The following is a 13259-nucleotide window of genomic DNA, read 5'->3' on the forward strand; positions in this document are numbered from 1 at the left end:
TTGCAAAAGAATAGAAAGTTACCAAAATCCACAGAAGCCACAAAAATATATGAGAGAGATATAAAGAGTGAGAGGATTATGGGTACACATAAGACACAGCAGCATTTTACAGTAGATCAGCAGACTTCTGTAGCAAAGGTAGGAAAGACTGATTTATATGCAAGATCAGAGAAGACAAACTGATGCAGAAAGACTGTGTGTTTTGGAAGAAAGCAAAGTGGAGTCTCATGATTCTTTCCAGAAGTCAGGAGTCCCCAGCCCCACAGTGTTTCTGATTGACTTGAGGAAAGAGAAAGGGGAGTGCACGCAGAATTTATTATTTTACTCTTGCTTGTGTATTTCATTTTCTTGTAAACAGAGTATTTGACTGAGAAGTTTCAAGTAAAATGTATCCTAATATGTGAAGGTCTGTTTGCTTATATTGCTCATGTATTTCATGAAAGATTAAACTATAAACCCAAAGTTGTCTACCATTGATGGTAACCTGGGAAAGGTATATTTAAGCTACCTGAGAAATCGGATTGTTTATCCTATTTCCCAAATTCTAAATAACCAGAAGACAGGTTTCCATACTTAAAAAGAGAAAATAACCGAAATGTAAGAAAGACTATGACTCCTAGCAAGTAGGTTGCACAAGTCAGAGCAGACTCAGAATTGAAATAATTGGTGCTGAGGACCTGATGTTCTTGTGATGTATATTTAAGAGGTTTTGTTTCTTTGGACTAGCTCTAGTGTGCCCACTGACTGACAAGACAGAGGCTGTTACGTGAGCTCCTGGAGTACCACGTTTAGTTTAGTTTCATCTGGTACAAATATAGTTCATATGCCCTAATATTGTCCCACAGTGCAAACTCAAGCAAAGTAAGTGAGGATGACTGGGAAATTTTCTTCACAAGCGTTATTTATATCAAAAGAACAACATACCCAAAACATCTAGAATCCCCAAAGTGGGGAATGCTGAAGTGCTTTTCAGGATCAGGGGCTTGAAATATGTGGTGAATGTAGCAGTGGATCCCCCTGACCAGTGATGGTTACCAACAGGAGAAACTTAGCCCGATTCTTTAACAACTCTTGTCTGAAATAAAATATTCTATTTTATCATTTGATTTGTGAAACAATGTCAGTGATTTCAAAAGATTTAGATTCTGTCTCTACAAACTGCACTTTAAGTGTGGGGATTGCTACAGATGGCACCTTTCAGATCAAGCAAGGGATATTTTAAGAACTTAATGGTCTAGAGGATTTTCTGTTTTGCTTTTGGAAACACAAATGTGTAAATATGGTCCTTCTAAGAGTTCTTTTGGAACCTATAGGGGAATAAATCATGCTTTATAAGCAGAGTTTAAATAAATAATAAGGCTGTGATTTCTTGGTATCTGTGATATATTATAGAGAGCAGAACTCTCTTACAAAACTACTTTGGATAAAGAAGATTTTTTGGAAGTCAAGCAGGGCAAAATTTTACCATTTTTCCTGTTAAAACAGTAAGCATAGATCAACTAAATTCTGGTTCCTTACTCCAGGAAAACACAGTTATGTCTAAATTATTAAGTCAGGGCTAGTTAACATTCACAGGCTCTGGAATTTGATTGTCTATATCGTTCAGTATTTTGAATGACCCTTGGCATTGTTGTGACGCATGCCAATCAGTATTCTTCAAAACAAATCTCCAAAAAAGGCTTGGAGATATCATAGGACAGAGGCCTAATGTACCATTAGGCACATTCCCAGTGTAGACACCCTGTTCTGGAGAGCAAGTAGTTTAATAGGATGGATGCAGCTGTTCTGTTCCGCTTGGCCTCATCGTGATACTGGAGTCCTGGGTATACTCAATTTACTAGTTTAGGTATAACCATATGGACAGAGGTTTGGAGAATGCTGTAGTTTAAATCTAGTGTATTTTCTACATAACATACAGGATGTTGAAGCAGATTCTGTGTATCACCCTTCTAAGGTGTCATTGTGCTTATTATAGTGTAGCATAACACAGCATTATGAAGTATGGTGTCCAAAACAGGTCCGGAGGCAGCTAGAGCTGTCTGTTCCTCTTTCATATGTCCAAGAATGTGAACACTGCACCATGCAGGGCTAAAAAGCATGGCTACTGAAATACAATACTGAGCTGCTCAGACAAAAAATGTTACAAGCCTACAGGGTAAGAGGAAATATTACTTTACAGTTCAACCAGTTACAAACGGGATCACATAAACATAGAACACTAGTTTTGAAGAATTTGAACAAATTAATGTATAATGCTGCAAACGCTCTATGCCCAGAATTCCTATTGGCTTCCCAGAGAGACCAGTATGTGGCAGATTTATAGAAATAGTTCATAATGCAGTTTGATCGTTCAATAAGCAAAACTGTGTAAGGCACATTTTTTTATATAAAGTCATGTCTGCTTTATTCTCCAAACTTCTTTTTTCCTGTTTCCAATTTCATTTCCCAGTCATGCAGAACAATGTGGTGTAACCCAAAAAGGAGACTGAATAAAATGAAAAAGGGCAGCATACACAGTAGCATGCAAAATGCGGCCTGACAGTGGTGCTGAATGCTAATGAGTAATTATTTGGTCTCACCCCAATCAGTCTTGATCAGATAATTAATTCAGGAGCTGACCATATGACCTGAATTTCTGAAGGCAATTGCTGCATAATATTTTTTCAATGTGTGAACAGGTGGTTCACAAAATGCATTAATTTTTAACAAAATAAATTCTCTTAATCTCAGTTTTTCAAAATCTTAACAGCTTAATGTGCACTTACAAAAATCATGAACATAGGTTAATAATATTTTGAACCCAAACAGCCTTTCTTCAAGATTACCGCCCATGTAGAGGTCTGTTTTATCAGTTTTTAACCACAGAAACATTACCAAATAGGTGCTTACAATCTCCAGGTTATCTTAAATTCCCACCACTAAGTATCTATTTTTTAACGAAAATGCTATTCAAACAAAAATTTAGATCTGCAACTTCACCTTGGCTAACTCTCAAAATGTAGATTCTTCCTACACACAAAAAAGTAAATGAGTAATGGATTCTCTATTATCTTTTGTGATTTTTATTTTTTTCTTGCTTTGAAACTTTTTTCAGGTTCCTGTGAGACAAAGATGGGTAAGGGATACTGGGGAGAGAAGATAGATTTTGTTTCCTTTGAATATGTACCTAAATATTTTCACTTCATGAATATAGGCAAATGTGGAATAAAGGCAAATGTAGTCTCTGAGGAAATCACATTCCTTCTTTGAGGGAATCACACAGATATGCCACCTGAAGGTCTGAATTACTGAGTGCTGCCTTGAAAGAACAAAGATTGTACGTAGTGTTACTTGCGAAACTTGATATTTAAAGTCTAAAATCCTAGATTTTAGTTCAGGCTATCAAGAAGTCAAGATATCATTGCCTCATGCTTCCCACATAGCTACAGATTCAGGAGGCAAGTCAGAAAAAAAGATTTCATTGAGCACTGCTGATATATATAAATAAATATTTATATAGAGTATCTGGACCTAGTAGACCTGGAATCGAGATTATGAATCTTCTTCCTGTGTTGCCTTGGATTTGTGGGGTGGGTCTACTCTGAGTCAGGAAATAAATTTGGGAAGTGGGGAAAGACAAAGGAATGAGATTTGAAACAGGATCTTTAGGACAATCACAGAAAACTCTTAAGATCAGAAGATTCATTGCAGTTTTAGTTAGATGTCCCCATTTTGAGTGAAACAGACCTTATATTTAGAGAAAGGACTGACTATAAATCAGTAAGACATGTTTGGGAGTGTGTTAGAGAAAGAGAGAAATGGGAAATTAGTCTGTTCCAAATTGGAGCATGACTACTTCTGGTGGATTCCTAAACATGAGTACTCTGGAATCTACTGCATTAAAATAAAAAGAAAATGGGAAAGGCAATGAAAAGAAAGTAACACTGGAAATCTTAACACAGGTGAGCAGTCATCAGCATGACACTCACCGGTTGAAGAGTAGTATTCCATGTGTAGGAAAACTTGAAAAAATGGAAAACATCTCTGGACTCCAGGGTAGTAACAATGGAAGGTAGCTGGCAAGTCTTTGAATCACATGGGACACATTTGAATGTCCTTCCTGTCCTGATATAAACTTCTGTAGATAGTGTTTCATCTTCTGGTGGGAAAGAATTAAGATCCAGAGTAATCATGAGATAGTATAGTACTCCTTTTGGGGGTTCAAGGGATCTTCTGGTTTATACCATCTGGTATTTATTATGGGGCTTTGAAAACTGGTTTATATGTAACATATATAAATTTGTCTAATGGATCAATTCAAAAGACCATTTGAGCCAACATCCTGTCTCAAATATTTTCCACTTTCTTGAGCTGAAGGAAAAAATGTAAGAACAGGTGGAGAGTGATTATTTCCCTTTAAAACCTCCCAGTTTCCTGGAACTTGCTGAGGCAGATTGCATTTCAGTCGTTGTGTTTAACAGCTACTGATGGACCTAATGTCCATAACCTTTCCTAATCCTCTCTTTAAATTTACTTACATTTTTTTGGCTGTCATTAACATAGATTATATTTCTTTCTGAGGAAGCAGGTTATAGATGTGTGAAGCAAAACTGCATACCTCTAAACTGTGGGACCTGGCAAAGAGGTATCTGTGCTTGAGTTTCACGTGTCAGTTGTGTACGCAAGGAGATGTCCAGAATACTCTCTAGTAGGTCTATGTAATGGTAAGCATAGAGTACGGGATGTGCTGTGGATTGCACAAAATCTGCATGCTAAAGAGGGCCTTTGTATTACCATTTGTATTGTGCACCTGAAGGAGGAAGTTGTTCTCTTTTTCTGACAGTTTGTCAACAGTGGTTTGGGATGTTTACTTTTTTAATATGGATTTTAAATGTTTAGTTGTTGTGACCAACAGACTGACATGTACCCCATATTTATATGTTGACATTTATTTGAAAACGAATAGGGGATGTTTTGAGACATTGTAATCTCGAAGGAGCTTCTACATTTTTTGGGGGTGAATCAGGCGTTTGATCATTTTAGATAGGAGGTGTTTATGTGCTGTTAACCTATGGAATTTGTTAACACTTTCTTTAGCCAAGGAAACTTGTGTGACAGGAGACAGGGTTTTGGGCTATCATAGTTTGAAAATTAATTTTTTTTCTCAGTAAGATTGTTAGAAAATTCAAAGATTTTCAATATGTGAAAAAGCTCAGGAGCACTGCAAAACCACACAGACAAAAAGAGAGTGATCAAAATAAACCTGTTGTTTTCTTCTGTGTTCTTTTGCAGGACACAAATATGTATCTGCTTGTTATCACTTCCTAAAATTGTGGTTGTTAGACCTACATCTGGTAAACTGTGGAACTCATGGACACAATCATCCTAAGAAAAGCGGCTATAGGAGAAAGCTGGAGTCAGCCTGATTTGTAAAGGACTATAGATGGCAGAACCACCTCCTTTAATCTATCAAGGGGCTCCAAATAGAAGAGGGTACACACAGGTAGGATTATGAGAGGCTGAGCATACTGGGAGAGTAGGGAAGGAAACTGCTGACACGCTGAATATAGTTCAAGAGTATTGCAGTAAACTCAAGGACAAACTATTCTTTCTTTACTGCAAAGACATTTTTCAATAAGTATTTCTTATTTTATAAGTTTACTCATTTTAGCGATTAAAGGTGGAATGGATGGACCCTGCAGCTGGCAGAAGGGGTGGTGTTAATTGCAACATTTGTTACCACTTGCTTTTCTGTATCACAAAGAAAATTGTTGTTTACCTTGACAACTCTTTTTCAGACATTCAGAGACAATTAATGTAATTTATAAAACATCTGCTGACCACTTAAATAATGGATTTAGGAATGCCCAACAGCCTTCTTCAGTTTGCTTCTCTGAGAGTATAGAGCAGCAGTTCATTTTCCAGAGTCACTAACAAAAATCAAGGGCTTCCCAATTACTTGTGATGGAGGTGGAGTGAGATACCTTTTCAGGATGTGTTTGTGTTTGCACGTATCCTATTGTAATTATTATTTTAAAGCTTTTATTTGATAAATGAAAACACTCAAGATGATGTGTAAACTGTTTAGCTCAGAAAACTGTAGTTAAATTAATCTAGGATTGAGACATACGTGTGTCTGTCTTGGAGTATCCCGTCAAAGATACTCATAAATGAAAAGGATTGCACGTGGTTATGCAGTATTCATTTGATTTTCCTTTGCTGCATATGGCACTGCTCTCATTGCTGGATAGGGGTATGAAATTTGTTGATGCACAGGTATGATTCTTTTTGGCCTGAAAAGGGTCACCTTGCCAATGAAGAAGCCCTTAACTTGTCTTGCAAAAACCACACACCAACGCCTACTCCTGCCAAAGTTAATTGCCAGTGTTGTAAAATGAGGAAGTAAGGGGAGAGAATGGGAAGAAACTAAGATTCTTTACTGGCAGTACGATGGAGTCAGAAGCATTTCCATAGGTCACATATAAATGATTGATATCAAACTGTTCTAAACTGTTCACAGTTTATTGTGAACAAGTGTTGTAAAAGTCAGAGTTCAGAGTGCTGCAGAGGGTTGGCAGGGTTCTGGGCTGGCTGCAGGAGGCTTTATGGCCAGTTTGTGCTATCACTTAGACATAATGACAAATGTTTGTTGAATAACAGGTCTGGTCCATAGCTGATGGTTTCAGGCCCAGGCTAAATTGTTTGGAGTTAGCAATTTTCTCCAGAGATTTCTTCTTTTTGAAATATCTCAATGGGATACTGATGATACTTAAAGAGATGCTGTCTGAAACCTGGAAACCCGGGAGGGCCTTCAGGAGAGAGGCAAAAGTGTCTGAATGCAGACAACAGTAAGAATGAATCATGCAGGTTTGTGTTTTCAGAAACTTTTTCTAGATGTTACTTAGGCTACTTCATAGAAGTAAAAATTGGGTAAGTATTAGAAATTATATAATAGAGCTCAGGTTTTATAGCCTGAATTGTGGAATCCAGTTCCTAGGCTCTTTGAAAGAATTCTGGTAATGGTTTCCTCCCTCTTTTATCTCTGAATACCACATCTGGTGTAACTCTATCTTCACCACTGTTCTACATGGGGAGGCTTTATAGGACTACTCTCTCAAACCTGCAACTTGAAGTGGTTCCTGTTTTGCTGTGCTAGAATTACTGTAACATAGGCTTGATCTTTGCAACTAGTAAATCAGTATAATCGATAAAGTCAGTTTTATTATCTGCAACTATTTCTACTTTTGTGACTTTAAGATATTAAAGATAAAATTTTAAACACAAGTAAGCAAATATTTTCATTGTTAGGTACATCTTCTTTTGATACAGACCACAGAATCACAACCACTGTTTTTTCTATACCTTTCACTCAGTGAAATTCCTTTTCCCAGTTTAGAAGCTGGACTACAAATAAAAGGCTTATCAGTTCACTACTAACCTGAACTTCCATAACTTTGATGATCCAAAATATTTGATCTCTGATAGTAAAGAGCTTGTAGTCTTCAATCTGGAGTCGTAGTAGTGAGCCTTAGTGTCCACAGCCATTTTCTAGATGCTATCACAGGAATGAAAAAGATTGTTACTACTAAATCTTCATGAATAAACATTAGTTTGTTGAAACTGAAAATTCTTGTGTGTCAGGTTCTGACTTAAGAAATCAAACAATTCACTCTTTGAATATTTGCATAACATTTACTATGGAGGAGCCTGGTGGCTTAACAGAATGAAGCATGAGATCCCTGCTACCCTCTTACTCAGCACTAGTAAACCCCTGCATCTAGCTTTCCCCCATCTTGGATGATCTGTTTGTCTCCAAATGACTAGTCCTGGAGGTCTTTCACTTCCCCTCCATTCTCTTGGGATACCCCTTACTGATTCCTTGGGCAGGAAGAACCATTATTCACCCACCTCTACTCATGCCAATTCTGTACTGTGCTCAGTAACATGCACTGAAAGTGAAACATCTTTTAGTAAATGTAGGCTTCAAGTGATGGAGTAAATATCAAGCTCCTTAAGAAGCTGCTTAAGGTTTTTAACCTGTTAACATTATTTGCTTTATTTTAATCTGGAATTTTTCTCTTTTGAGCTTCTTGGAGGTACATCTTGGAAGAAATCCTATCTACTAAAGAGTATATCAGAGAAGGTGTCATGGTTCAGCCTCAATCAGCAACTGAACACCACGCAGCCGCTCGCTCACTCCCCCCACCCCTGTGGGACGGGGGAGAGAACCAGAAGACCAAAAGAACTTGTGAGTTGAGATAAGCACAGTTTAATAATTACAGTAAAAATAATAATTATAACAATAATGATTATGATAATAATAATAATGATAGTAATAGAATAAAATGGAAGAGGAAAAAAAAAGGAAAAGAAAACCCAGAAACACAAATGATACAACCGCTCACCACCTGCTGACTGATGCTGCTGGTCCCCGAGCCGTGACTGCTGCCTCCCTCCCCCGGCCAGCTCCTCCCCGTTAACATACTGGGCATAACATTACATGATATGGAATATCCCTTTGGCCAGTTTGAATCTGCTCTCTTAGCTGTGCCCCCTCCCCTCCCGGCTTCTTGTGCACCCAGCAGAGCATGGGAAGCTGGAAAAGTCCTTGACTAGTACAAGCACTACCCAGCAACAACCAAAACATCTGTGTGTTATCTCAGCATTGTTTTCATACTACTTCCAAAGCACAACACTATGCCAGCTGCAGTGAAGAAAATTAACTCTATCCCAGCTAAAACCATGACATCAGGCCATAAATGAGCAAAATGAAGAATATTTTCTGGAATGTAACCTTTTTTCATGTAAGTGGTTATAAATATTGTCACTCGTGAAATACCAGTGTAAAGGAATAATTCCTGTGATATTGCAAGCTTCTAAATAAAGAAAAGTTACAGTCTAATGTTACTATAGCTTTAAAATATATTTTTAGTTAAATATTGTGATCACAAGCTATGAGATTAAAACTCTATTATGTTTTAATCGTTAAACAGCAGATTCCTAAAGAAAACAAACAGAAAAGACTAAACACACTGAACATTTTTGCTTGAAGTATTTATAATTTCATAGTCTGAATTGTTTTTAGGATGGCATGAATGTGTTCTAAATGTCCATTCAAATTATTTGTTTTGTCTTTAATTATATCCCACCTTTGCTAGCAGTTCTGGTAAATTACATAGTGGTAATGTAGTTAGATAAACACAGAATGATCAATAAATAAAAATAGTCTTGCACCTTAAAAATATACCAGTAAAAACCAAAAGGCTAATAATATGCCAGGACTGAATTGTGCCTTGTTTATGAGTGAGATAAAATGGAAAACCTAAATAAACATTACCTAAATTCTCAGATCTCTCTGAATCAATGGAAGAAGCTGTGTAAAGCCCCTAAAGGAAGACTAGAAGAAGCACTGATGAAAAGCCAGTACCCCACTGACATTAGAGCCAAGGTATATCTATGCAGTCTGTTCCCAACCACTTATTTGTTAGCAAGCTATGTCTACATTATGAAATAGTCTTTCTATGAAAGCTTCTGCCTCTCTAGACTACAGCACCTGTTAAATGTGGTGTTCCCTTCTCTCTGGGGTGGGAAGGTAAAGAGGGAATGGTCCTATGTCCCACAGGTGAGGCATAGCTACAAAGCTATTTATGATGAATCAATGCAGAAACAATGTCTGCTTCATCCAGACCTTTCCCACTATTTTATCTGCCTTACATATCGCTATTTGCCCAAAGCAACCTGTAAGTTGACATGGGATTGCAGCTGTCCACAGCAGCATCTCCCAGTTTCTCTCCCTACATGCCTTCATGTGGTCAGCTAAAAGGAGGTGTTGCCAGCAATCCTCTCACTTCTGTGAATTCAAAATTGTAGATGAAGCTTTCAGAGAACTGACAACAACTGCACTTACTTTACAAGAAATATTCAGTCTGTTCCTGTTTACATGAAGGTGTAGAGTTGATATGAATGATTCTGAGAATGAAGGAGTAAAAAGCCATGATTCTTTTTAGGAATATTTCATTAGTTGATTAGTTCTCCATGGCCTCCCCAAGCCCAACTGTAGGACATCAATTTATGCTGTGACTATGTCTACAGGCACACAGTTCAAAGGAAAGCCTGACTGGAAAAAAACCCCACATAAATAAATAAATAAACAAACAAACAAATAAATAAATAAATAAATGTATTAATATTTGCTCAGAAGGCATGAGCTGTATTTGCTTTTATTTTATTCCAGAAAAGCTATCAAAGAAAGAACATGCATAGCTATTGCACACTGGAAATGCACACACACAAAAGTAATATTGAACAGTACAAGTTTCTTGCTTTAGTTCTGCTCCCTGTATGTTTAAAAAGTGTATTTAAAGACTAGTATTTTTGGAAGGTTTGATGAGAATGCATATGGGAAGGTAGCTTAGAAATTTTATATAGAATGTTAAAATGTATTATAAAAACTTCATACAAGACCATAGACTTATAGTGCACCAAAGGCCCTAAGGAATGTATCTAGAAATAGCTTAGAAATATAGCAAGAAAATTCTATAAAACAAGGCTTTTACATTAATGTAAAAAATACCTTGTTGTCTAATTGCTAAATTGGCTACCAGATCTCAAGAAATTACTGAACCAGGTGAGCGCATGTGAATTGTCAGCTGTGGGCCCTGTGAATTCTAAACCATGGGTCCATAGAGAAAAGAGAGCAGTTAGTTGGCCTTGCTTTGAGTATTGCCATGGAACACTGGTATGAAAAGATGACCTGAAGAGAAAGAGAGGTTTTCCTGCAAGTTGGAAGATCCCTAGACATTGGTCAAAGCCAATACGTATATGTGTTCAGAACTGGCTCTCAATTTATTGAGGTAACAGAAAGGCTGGGAGATCCTTAGTATTGGAAAAACCTTGACAATAGGTTTTCTAGGAAAAATGAAGGTATTATGAGCAGGTACTTCTATTAGACACTAGAGGCAGCTGAGCTCTGCACAGCCCTTCTATGAATCCTGGAACTTGTGCTGGTGGTAGAGATGAGGAACAAGACTGTTGGCTCAAGCCAGTTCAGCTGAGCTGTGTTGTCACCTCTCAGATTATTTACCAGTGTATGTGTGCTCTGCTGAATTACCACATTTTGGATTATTTACACAGAACCACAGAATTGCTTAGGTTAGAAGGAACCTCTTCAGGTCATTTAGTTCACGCTGCACCCCCCTCCCCAAGCAGGGTCAGCTATAGTAGATTGCCCAGGACTGTGTCCAGTCAGGCGCTGAGTTTCTCCAAGAATGCAGATTCCACAACCACTCTGGGCAACCTGTTCCTGTTTTTGACCATTCACACAGTACAAATGTGTTTTCTTTTGTTCGGATTGAACTTCCTGTGCTTTAATTTGTGTTGGTTGCCTCTTGTCCTGTCACAAGATACTACTGAGAAGAGTCTGGCTCCATCACCTTCATTCCCACTCATCAGGTAAGCATGCTGTTCCCAGTTCTCCCAGTTCCAGACTCCCAGAAACAGTCAAGCTTGCTTTGCAAAGAATGGCTATACTGCATTAAGAGACAAACACACCTGTAAGAAACTTAACTAGGTTTGAATGGTGCTGTACTAATAAGTCTTGTCAGACCTGAACCAATTTGCATTGCCTGATCCATTTTTCTGCTGATACTATACACAGATAATCCATCCCCAGGTGATTGAGACGTATATTCATATTTATAATCATTAACCAGAAGTGTAGTTATTGGCTGAGAGTTTTGTTTTAATTGCCATTTATCTTTACTGTGTTGTACATCACAATAAATGTAAGCCCAGAAGCTAGTGTTGAATCATTTTGATCCATTGCATTAGGTAGCTTAACAATGTGACGCGCAGAAATGACAAAATACCAAATCTCTGTTGAAGATGTGAAGTGCTTAGAATTACTTTTCATTCAGAAAGAACATATCATTTCAGAAGAGGACTTGTGGAACAGAAATAGCATGATGAAGGATAAGACAAGCATCTTTCAAGGTCACAGGCTGTCAAAGTCAACAAATTCAAACACAATCCCTAGAAGCAGGAGTTTTTAAAATATAAATGCTACAGATTTTTCTCAGAATCTTTGTTATGTAACTCCAATGTTGGGAAAACTATCTTTTCAGTCTAAATGCATAATTTCAGGCTTTTCAATCATATTATGATACAACCTGTTTTAAAAAGTTTAAATAAAGCAAACTCCAGTTTAATGCATGGGCTACCTGAGAAGGAAATGTTTTTCATACCATTGTTTTATGATTTTACAAAGACAGGACAAAACTTTTTTCAAGACATATTATATTTCTTTTTCTCTGTTTGCCCAAAATTTCATCTTTAATGACATTTCAAGTAGGATTGTGAAAATATATGGGTTTCATTACACTTTGCCTTTTGTTATATAGATATATATTAATAAAGGGATCTATTTTATCTGAAATGGCATATACTGACATCACAGTTAGTCTAAAAAAGTTCACAAGACCTTCACTAAAAAACAGGAGACATAATTTCAATGAAATGGTTTTCTTATTAACAGTGAGCTAAATGTACTTTCCTCACACAAAGTATCTCTACAAGCATTTCCATTTAAACTAATGGTTCACACCACATCCTCCAACACACAGATTTCCACCCGTTTTAACAAAAATGACCATGTCAGCATAACTTCCCCTCCAAGAATGGCAAGCAGAGGAAATTATATACATAAAAATGTGTAGAGGCAATTGGGAAGAAGGCGGTGGGGAAGACCAAACTGAAGAATGAACCTACTTAATGAACTTACTTAATGTACTTAATGAAGTTGAGCTGATGTAATTTATACCATTTGTGTAAACTGTAGCATATTGAAAAGTAGGGAAAAAATGTTAACACATTTGTTAACAGGCATTTTGTACTTTTCATGGGCTTTCCATCCATAAAAGAAAGTAACAAGTCTTGTTGATGTTTCTGAACTTCAAAACCCTTTCTGAATTAGGCTTCACCAAGGACCTGTAAGGGCTATGTGGTCAAGAGGTGCCTAAAGCTGGCAAGGATTAGTTTGAGAGTTCACGTGAAGAAAAGTGCCAGATAGGTTTCTATAGCAAGGTCTCAACTATCGAATTAGATCCCACAGGAATGAATTAGCCCACATCTTTAACATGCCTGAACAAAAATACAAAATGTACTTATTTTTAGAAGATGTTCCTGCAACAAAGCAAAAATAAACAGAACACAAGAAAAAAAAGGCTAAGACATTGGAACAAAAGGCAAAGGAGACTTCTGCATATTTATGATGCCAAGTAATA

This window comes from Phalacrocorax aristotelis, chromosome 1 (genome assembly GCF_949628215.1).
Source record: "Phalacrocorax aristotelis chromosome 1, bGulAri2.1, whole genome shotgun sequence".
In the NCBI taxonomy this organism is placed as follows: Eukaryota; Metazoa; Chordata; class Aves; order Suliformes; family Phalacrocoracidae; genus Phalacrocorax; species Phalacrocorax aristotelis.